Genomic DNA, 10513 nt, shown 5'->3' with positions numbered 1-10513 from the left:
GAGACCCCCTTGCCTCTCCCCTCCCCCCTCCCCTCCCCCTCCCCTCCTCTCCCCCCTCCCCCTTTCCTCCCCCCTTTCCTCCCCCCTCCCCCTTTCCTCCCCCTCCCCCTTTCCTCCCCCCTCCCCCTTTCCTCCCCCTCCCCCTCCCCCTCCCCTTTCCTCCCCCTCCCCCCCTTTCCTTCCTCCCTCCCCTCCCCCCGCCCCCACCCCCTTTCCTCCCCTCCCCCGCCCCCTTTCCTCCCCTCCCCCTCCCCTCCCCCTTTCCTCCCCTCCTCCCCTCCCCCCTTCCTCCCCACCTCCCCTCCCCCCTTCCTCCCCTCCCCCTTTCCTCCCCCCTCCTCCTTTCCTCCCCCGCCTCCCCCTTCCCCCCAGTCGCTCTCTCTCTTCCCCCCAGTCGCTCTCTCTCTTCCCCCCAGTCGCTCTCTCTCTCTCTTCCAACAACAACACGCCCTCAAAAGACCCTTGGCACCGCCGGGCACTTCAGCTAGTACTTTATATTTTAACGTGAAGTTGAGCTGCAGTTTTTGCACTGATGGGAAACGGTTTCGGGCGCTAAAGGTGGCAGTTTGATTCAAGTGTCAGGTTCTCGATCTGATGATTGGAGTGCTTTGTGCATTGAGTGCTGCTGGAGTTTTGCTAAGTGGGAGAAAAATCATTTAAGTGTATTTTGTGAATTTTAGTGTGTTAAGAAGTCAATTATTTGAAGTAAGTTTAATATTTAAGGGTTTTTTAAACTCTTGGGCAGTTTAAACCGGAAGTAGAATCTGGGTATAAAAGGGGAGGGGCTAGTGCAGTGCACGGAGTGCTTTGTGCATTGAGTGCTGCTGGAGTTTTGCTAAGTGGGAGAAAAATCATTTAAGTGTATTTTGTGAATTTTAGTGTGTTAAGAAGTCAATTATTTGAAGTAAGTTTAATTTTTTAACGCTTTTTTAAACTCTTGGGCAGTTTAAACCGGAAGTAGAATCTGGGTATAAAAGGGGAGGGGCTAGTGCAGTGCACGGAGTGCTTTGTGCATTGAGTGCTGCTGGAGTTTTGCGAAGTGGGAGAGTTCGGACAAGTGGGAGGTGAGGGTGTGTTTTTTGCTCTGTTTTGTTCCCCACTCCCAGGCTTAGACAGCACTGCGGAGGCGGAGCAGCGAGACGAGTCAACCAAACAGACCCCACAGACAGTATTCAAGGAGGAGGTTGGTGATCAGCTGGTTGGTTGGTTTTCTTCCTTCTCTTCTCTTTTATACCTTTAAGTTGGTAAGTCCTATTGAATAGTGGTGTGACATTATCATCTATATCCGGCCAGGGTCTTCATAACTAATAATAAGAAATTTAATTAATTATATAGAATGGAGCAGGTGATGTGTTACTGTTGCGAGATGTGGGAGCCGGTGGTCCCCATTGAGGCTCACGGTGATTACATCTGCGACAAGTGTTTGCTGCTAGAGGAACTCAAGTTCCATGTTATGGAGCTTGAGACCGAGCTTCAGACACTGCGACACATCAGGGAGGGGGAGAAGTTCCTGGACTCTATGTTTCAGGAGATGGTCACACCTATGAAGTTAATTACTGCAGATGTAGTCTGTGGTCAGGGACAGGACGGTGTGACTACGAGTGAGGAAGGTACAGGGATCCAGGATGTAGTGTTGAAGGTGACGCAGCCCTTGTTCTTGTCCAGCAGGATCGAGGTTCTTACTCCCTGTGAGGGCGGGAGCGGGGACTGCAGGGAGGATGAGCAACCTGGCCACAGCACCATGGTACAGGGGGCCATTCAAGTGGAGGGAGTAAAAAGAAATGTTGTAGTGGTAGGGGATAGTATCATTAGGGGGATAGATAGGGTTCTCTGCAGTCAAGAGCGGGAGTCCCGAAGGCTGTGTTGCCTGCCCGGTGCCAGGGTTAAGGACATCTCTTCTGGGCTGGAAAGAAACTTGGAGTGGGAGGGGGAGGATCCAGTTGTCGTGGTCCATGTTGGTACAAATGACGTAGATAGGACAAGGAAGACGGTTCTGTTAAAGGAGTATGAGCAGCTAGGGGTCAAATTAAAAAACAGAACCTCAAGGGTAATAATCTCTGGGTTATTACCTGAGCCACGAGTGAATTTGGCTAGGATAAATAAAATTAAAGAGTTAAATGCGTGGCTCAAAGACTGGTGTGGGAGAAATGGGTTTTGCTTCTTGGGACACTGGCACCAGTACTGGGACAGGAGGGAGCTGTTCCGTTGGGACAGACTCCACTTGGCCAGTGCTGGGACTAGAGTCCTGGCGAATCATATAACTAGGGCTGTAGAGAGGGCTTTAAACTAATTAGTGGGGGGGAGGTTTCTAGAGAGCAAATTATAGAAATGACAACAGAGAAGGTCATAGACTTAGGTAGCAGTGGGGGAACAAAAAAACAGAACGTGTCAGGAAGGGACAGAAGGTATGGAGTAAAAAGTAAAGTACTAAAAAGGGAAAAAACAGGAACTAAGTGTTACAAAATATATTTGAAAGTTCTTTATCTGAATGCGCGTAGCATTTGTAACAAAATGAATGAGTTAACGGCACAAATAACGACATATGGGTATGATCTTGTGGCCATTACAGAAACATGGCTGCAGGGTGACCATGACTGGGAATTAAACATACCAGGTTATTTAACAATCAGGAAGGACAGGCAGGAAGGGAGAGGAGGTGGGGTGGCTATGTTAATAAAGGAAGGAATCACTATAATACAGAGAAATGATATTGGGTCAAAGGAGCAGGATAGTGAAACAGTTTGGGTGGAGATAAGGAATAATAAGGGGAAAAAAACACTAGTGGGTGTAGTCTATAGGCCTCCGAACAGTTGCAACTCTGTTGGATGGAGTATTAATCAGGAAATAGTTGAGGCTTGTAATAAGGGAACAGCTATAATTATGGGGGATTTTAATTATCATATTAACTGGACAAATCAAATTGGGCAGAGCAGCCTTGAGGATGAGTTCATTGAGTGTATTAGGGATGGGTTTCTTGAGCAGTATGTAACTGAACCGACCAGGGGGCAAGCAACCTTAGATTTGGTCCTGTATAATGAGACAGGATTAATTAAAAATGTCCTAGTAAAGGATCCCCTTGGAATGAGTGACCATAACATGGTTGAGTTCCATATTCAATTAGAGGGTGAGAAGGTTGGATCTCAAACAAGCGTGCTGAGCTTGAATAAAGGAGACTATGAAGGTATGAGAGCGGAATTGATTAGAGTGGACTGGGAAAATAGATTAAAGGGTAAGACAGTACATGATCAGTGGTGTGCATTTAAGGAGTTATTTTACAACTTCCAAAAAATATATATTCCACTGAGGAAAAAAGGGTGTAAAAGAAAAGATAGCCATCCGTGGCTAAGTAAAGAAATTAAGGATAGTATCTGAGTAAAAACAAGGGCATATAAGGTAGCCAAATCTAGTGGGAGGATGGAAGATTGGGAAGTCTTTAAAAGACAGCAAAATATAACTAAAAGATTGATTAAGAAAGGGAAGATAGATTATGAAAGTAAATTAGCAAAAAATATAAAAACAGACAGCAAAAGTTTCTATAGTTATATAAAAAGAAAAAGGGTGGCTAAAGTAAATGTTGGTCCCTTAGAGGATGAGACCGGGAAATTAATGGTGGGAAACATGGAGATGGCAAAAACACTGAACAATTATTTTGTATCAGTCTTTACAGTAGAGGACACTAAGAATATCCCAACACTGGACAAACAGGGGGCTCTAGGGGGGGAGGAACTAAATACGATTAAAATCACTAAGGAAGTGGTACTTGGTAAAATAATGGGACTCAAGGCGGATAAATCCCCTGGACCTGATGGCTTGCATCCTAGGGTCTTGAGGGAAGTAGTGGTAGGGATTGTGGATGCATTGGTAATAATTTTCCAAAACTCACTGGACTCAGCAAAGGTCCCGGCAGATTGGAAAACTGCTAATGTAACACCCTTATTTAAAAAGGGTAGTAGGCAGAAGGCTGGAAACTATAGACCTGTTAGCCTAACATCTGTGGTTGGTAAAATGTTAGAGTCCATTATTAAGGAGACAGTAACGGGACATTTGGATAAACATAATTTAATAGGACAAACTCAGCATGGTTTCATGAAGGGGAAGTCATGTTTGACAAATTTGCTTGAGTTTTTTGAGGAAGTAACATACAGGGTGGATAAAGGGGAACCAGTGGACATAGTGTATTTAGACTTCCAAAAGGCATTTGACAAGGTGCCACACAAAAGATTATTGCTTAAGATAAAAAATCACGGGATTGGGGGTAATATTCTGGCGTGGGTGGAGGATTGGCTCTCTAACAGAAAGCAGAGAGTTGGGATAAATGGTTTGTTCTCAGATTGGCAACCAGTAACTAGTGGTGTTCCGCAGGGGTCAGTGCTGGGTCCCCAACTCTTTACAATCTATATTAACGATTTGGAGGAGGGGACCGAGTGTAACATATCAAAGTTTGCAGATGTTACAAAGATGGGACGGAAAGTAGTGAGTGAGGAGGACATAAAAAACCTGCAAAGGGACATAGACAGGCTAAGTAAGTGGGCAGAGATTTGGCAGATGGAATACAATACTGGAAAGTGTGAGGTTATGCACTTTGGCAGGAAAAATCATAGAGCAAGTTATTATCTTAATGGCAAGAAACTGGAAAGTACTGTAGTACAAAGGGATCTGGGGGTCCTGGTGCATGAAACTCAAAAAGTTAGTATGCAGGTGCAGCAAGTGATCAAGAAGGCCAATGGAATGTTGGCTTTTATTGCTAGGGGGATGGAATATAAAAACAGGGAGGTATTGCTGCAGTTGTACAGGGTATTGGTGAGACCGCACCTGGAATACTGCATACAGTTTTGGTGTCCATACTTAAGAAAAGACATACTTGCTCTCGAGTCAGTACAAAGAAGGTTCACTCGGTCAATCCCGGGGATGAGGGGGTGGTCATATGAGGAGAGGTTGAGTAGATTGGGACTCTACTCATTGGAGTTCAGAAGAATGAGAGGCGATCTTATTGAAACATATAAGATTGTGAAGGGGCTTGATCGGGTGGATGCGGTGAGGATGTTCCCAATGATGGGTGAAACTAGAACTAGGGGGCATAATCTTAAAATAAGGGGCTGCTCTTTCAAAACTGAGATGAGGAGAAACTTCTTCACTCAGAGGGTGGTAGGTTTGTGGAATTTGCTGCCCCAGAAAGCTGTGGAAGCTACATCATTAAATAAATTTAAAACAGAAATAGATAGTTTCCTAGAAGTAAAGGGAATTAAGGGTTACGGGGAGCGGGCAGGAAATTGGACATGAGTCTAGGTTCGGAATGGTCATGGCCCTGTGGGTAGTGGAGTGGGCCCAGGGGCTGTGTAGCCTGGTTCTGCTCCTACTGTGTTCTAATTCTGTGTTAGATTTCAGGAGATGGTTTTATTCCTGTTCCTGGCTGGGGTGGAGATCGCCTTTACAGAAGGTAAGTACTGTAGAAAATATAGGGACAGAGTGATCTCCTGGAAGAATTTCGATCGCCTAGATGGGTCGGAGAGGAATTTCCCAGATTTTTTTTTCTCCGGGTGCTCCGGTTTCCTCCCACAGTCCAAAGATGTGCGGGTTAGGTTGATTGGCTATGATAAAATTGACCCTTAGTGTAAGGGGGATTAAATACGTGGGGTTACAGGGATAGGGTGGGATATGTGTTGGTGTAGGGGTTATGGGGATCGGGTGGGATATGTGTCGGTGCAGGCTCGATGGGCCGAAATGGCCTCTATCTGCACTGTGGGGTTTCTGTGATTCTGTGATTCTGTGAAATTGGCCATTGGGTCTTTATCTGGTTTTTCGCCTCTCCCGGGAGATCACATGGGTTCGGGTGGATGCAGAGTGATAGAAGATTTGAGGTTAGGATCAGATCAGCCATGATCTTATTGAATGGTGGAGCAGGCTCGAGGGGCCGATTGGCCTACTCCTGCTCCTATTTCTTATGTTCTTATGTTCTTATGACCAAGTGCGCTGAGGAAATGCAGTGAAAGAGCCCCCACTAAGGTGCAGTCTCACATTGCTATGACTTTGCACCAGCTGCAGTATAGCTCCAGCTGGAACGATAGCAAAATACTGCAGATGCTTGAAATCCAAAATAACAACAGAAAATGCTGGAAAAACTCAGCAGGCCAGGCAACATCTGTGGAGAGAAAATAGAGTCAACGTTTCGGGTGAAAACCCTTTGTCAAGACTGAAGAAGCACAGGAAATGAAATAGATTAAAAGGCCAGTTTGGAGGCTGGGAGAGAACAGCTAATCTAGAGCTGTCTTTTGTCTCCACTAGTCCTATCACCATCTCGTCTTGTTTTGAATACCTCTTAATGTCTCTTCACTTCTCTTTTGTTCTCTCCCAGCCTCCAAACTGGCCTTTTAATCTAAAATAACAACAGAAAATGCTGGAAATACTCAGCAGGCCAGGCAGCATCCGTGGAGAGAGAAACAGAGTTAACGTTTCAGGTCTGGGACCCTTCATCAGAACTGGAAAAAGCTGGAGATGTAACAGATATTAACTCCCGTCGGAGAGAAGAGCAGAACTTCTTCAAGGTAGGCATTCCTAGAAGAGAGGTGGCAGTGAACCAAACACTAATATAATTGCAAAATACTGCGGATGCTGGAAATCTGAAATAACAACAGAATCATTTCCTGTGCTTCTTCAGTCTTGACAAAGGGTTTTCACCCGAAACGTTGACTCTATTTTCTCTCCACGGATGTTGCCTGGCCTGCTGAGCTTTTCCAGCATTTTCTGTTGTTATTTTAGCTCCAGCTAGATGTCCATTCGAAAGATATCCAGGCTCGCATCACCTGGGAGCTTTTAAAACTTTGCACTAAATGTTTGTAACGTTGCAGCAAAGTGAACACTCCCATTTGCTGCCTTCTAACGTTAAAAATTCGTGGCAGGGGTATTGGGGCTCTATGCATCTATCAAAACAGGCACGAAACGTCATCATTGCTTAGTACCAGTCTGATTGACATTGGTCTGGTATATAGCAAGGGTCTGCTCACTCCATTGCAGCTGGCAGATAACAGCCTCAAACTTTCCCTAAATCCAATCCAACTTCGTGACCGTTTTGTTTTTCCATTGTTGCTACTGGCATCATGTTCACTGAGTAATTATGTAGCCATTTGTGTCGGAACTTCCAAAATACAGTCCCACAGGACAGCCGAGTCTGGTGACAAACAGCTTCTGACTCAGTGTTTGAATCAATTAGTAAAACAACTGTGCAAAGTATTGATCAGACTAGAATGGTTATCATTTCAGTTGCAATGAGGAAAGTTAGGGGCAGCCTTATTTTTTGCCCCAAATTAGAAATCATCTTGAGAAAATGGACAGATTACAGTCTTTTATAAAGTCCCAAAGCTGTGTAAAAAAATGAATATTGAAATTAAATACCGAACAGAATCCGAAGCCAAAATGCTTTAGCTAACTAAAGAGACTCAAGTTGATAGAGAAAAATGCTGTACAGAAATAAATGAAAAGGATATATGACTCACAGTTAGTGAGATACAGTCTAAACTGTCGGAAGCAAATCTAATATTGTCAGTAATATACATTTTTTTGTCAATAACCAAATTACAAGATAATAGACCTATATTTCCAAAGGTTAATGCTAGATTTTTGTTGTTCTTTTTAAATATGGTGACAGGATGCCAGTTATCTATTAATAAGAGATTGTGCCATGGGGCATACTCCTCCGAGTAGGAAAATGGGTTGGGATTTATGTTTGTTTTTGCCATTTTATTTTGCAGTAATGCTATTTTTTATTTGGCTCTGAGCTCTTCTACATAAATAGACTCAAATTTAAAGATCCAGCCACAGTTTGGCCATCAGCAGGCATGCAGTGCAGCATTGATTGAAGTACCATTTAATTCTTAGCTCACCTCAGTGATATTAAGGACTGTAAAGGACAATATCTGATGCATCTCTCACTTGTATGATGTACTCGTACACCACAGGTTGGTATATTTGGCAGATACCTGCAGCTGTTCTTTGGAAGAACCCAGTGGAGTGCAAGTTCAAGGCAACTGTTACCGTGACAGCTTCCGGCAGCAGAGGTGTCCCTGTCCTGAAATTTCTTTATAGGTCTGGTCGCAGGAATGTGCATAGTCTTCGGTAGTCTCTGCAGAGACTTTCAGACATGTCCATGTATGATCATTTAGCCCTAGACAAAAGTCTGTTGGTGCATGTGCATCTAAGTTGCAATATGGTATATCACCTTTAGACTTCCACCACTTGTTCCAAATCCTGCAAATACAGAAGGAAACCCATCTCAGCACCCCCAGCATGAAATATCCCTCAGAAAAGAAGCAGAGCTAACTGATGGACTACACCTTTAAGAAGGTGAGTCTGTCCAGTTCCTTTGTGTCAAACAGTTGCATCGCAAAATAAATTTCCTTTTGGGATCAACAAATACGACAGGCACTGTCTGTCATGAATCTTATCATGACTCATGAAGTAACACTGGGCAGCCAGCTGGTGGCGCCGTCCAAGGAGTATAAATATTCGGGTGTGGGCCCAGCTTGCTCAGGATGTTTCTGTAACCAGGAACTAGTGATGTAACTAGAATCTCATGGTTTTGAAACAATTGATTAAAGCCTTGTTTTATACTCAAACCAAGCGTTCAGTAGTCTTTTTACATCACTGTCATTAATGGAGAGAAAATGAAGCCACTTTAAGAGGGAACGACCAGCATAAGGGAACGGGCTTCCCTTCCAGCACCCATTTCACATGGGCACTCAATGGCTGGAGTGTTTTTTAGGTGCTCCAGGTGCATTCATGGGGTACTGTCCTCATTTGCATGATTTGGGACATGTAACAAGCCTTGTGGACAGCATTGTCTAGTGCTGCAAGCGTTTTGGGGTGCATTCTCATACACCGTGCATTGGATGCTTGAGTAGGCCTCTCCTTTCTGCTCATACATGCAGCACAAATTCCTTCCGCTTTTAAGGCCTCGAAGTTTGCAAGGTGAAACTTCAAAATAATTTTCTCTTATCATACCTCTTTCTGCAGCAGGACATGTTTCACTGCGAGTGAAGTGCTGAATGCCAATTGATTTGCCCAAGAGATTGTAAATAACCTTTGTAAGGTCATTGTTTCACTTATCTGCAATGGCCTTCAAATTGTTTAGCATATTAATGATAGACTAAGTAGGATCAGAAAATATTTTCGGGCTTTTTTAGAATATGAATTTTTGAATGAGGTCTCAGGTAGTGAACAAAACTAAGTCAGTACCATACATTTTTATGATACTGAAGAGGGCCTCCAGAAAGCTAGATAGCATGTAACTCATTAGTCTACATGAATCATCATTTGGGAGTAATGTTCTAATTTGGCCAGCAGGCGTGTAGCCAGACATATATGCTATATATGGAAGTTCGTACACCTTTTATTCCCTAAAGGTGGCATAGGAACAGTAGGCCATTCAGCCCTTTGAGCCTGTTCCGTATTTAAATTAGATCATGACTGATGTGCTGCCTTCCTTTAGGAATTTATGTTAGTTTTCCAGTTAATTCAGGGGTTTGAGTAATTTGGGTCAATTTCCATTGTGTGCCGCCACCTAGTGGATATTTGGTACCTAGCAAGTGCAGTAAAGTGCAGTAAAGTAAACTACTGTATATCACAGACCTGCAGCTCGACACATGGTCTGGGAAGTTATTTTCTTGTTACGCTCCGGCCTTGGACACTATTTGTCTGTAAGTACTTGAGAATGTTATAGATGATTAGTGTACACTATATTTTGCAGAAAATGTTTAGTTTGTAACCTTTCTCTGTAAGCAAACCTACACAGCTAGCCGTGAAGTGCTCGCTCTCTGTCTAGCTGGTTAACTTGTAGCTGTATTTGATGCACTATGTACAGGGCTAATTTAAAGTGAATGTAAGAGAATGCCTTTCAGTTTGCTAAATGTATATTCACAGTAAGCTGTGTTTCCACGTGTTTTGGTAAGTTACATGCCAAATGTACTGTGTTGCTCAGGCGTACCTAAATTTGTGTATGCATATCAGTTATGTGCTTGTATACTAATGTGTGCTTCCATTTCTGTATTGTATTTCAGTTTCACAATAAGAATCTTTCAGTAAAGTTTACAAGAAAAGTCAAGCCTTGTGATTTTTATGGGAAGATATCAAGTTGTTAGCTACCTGTCTAGCTCTGCATAGGAATGCGCTGCAAGGGCAGAATAACTGATCTGTACCTCAAATTAATTTGCCCACCTTTGAGCCATATCCCTTGTTACCCTTACCTCATAAAAGTCTGTCAATCTCAATCTTGAAAATTTCAATTGACCCAGCCAGCATCCACAGCCTTTTGGGGGAAGAGAATTCCAGATTTCCACTACCCTTTGTATGAAAAACGTCTTCCCGATTTCACTCCTGAATGGCCTGGCTCTAATTTTAAGGTTGCGCCTCCTTGTTCGCGAGTCTCCCACCAGAGGAAATAGTTTCTCTGTATCTACTCTATTGAACCCTTTTATCATTTTAAACACCTCAGTTAGATAACACCACATACCTTCTGAATTCA

This window comes from Somniosus microcephalus, chromosome 29, assembly GCF_052327205.1.
Source record: "Somniosus microcephalus isolate GS21.2 chromosome 29, FLI_Smic_1.0, whole genome shotgun sequence".
NCBI classification, from domain to species: domain Eukaryota; kingdom Metazoa; phylum Chordata; class Chondrichthyes; order Squaliformes; family Somniosidae; genus Somniosus; species Somniosus microcephalus.
Note: the sequence above shows the minus strand (reverse complement) of the source record.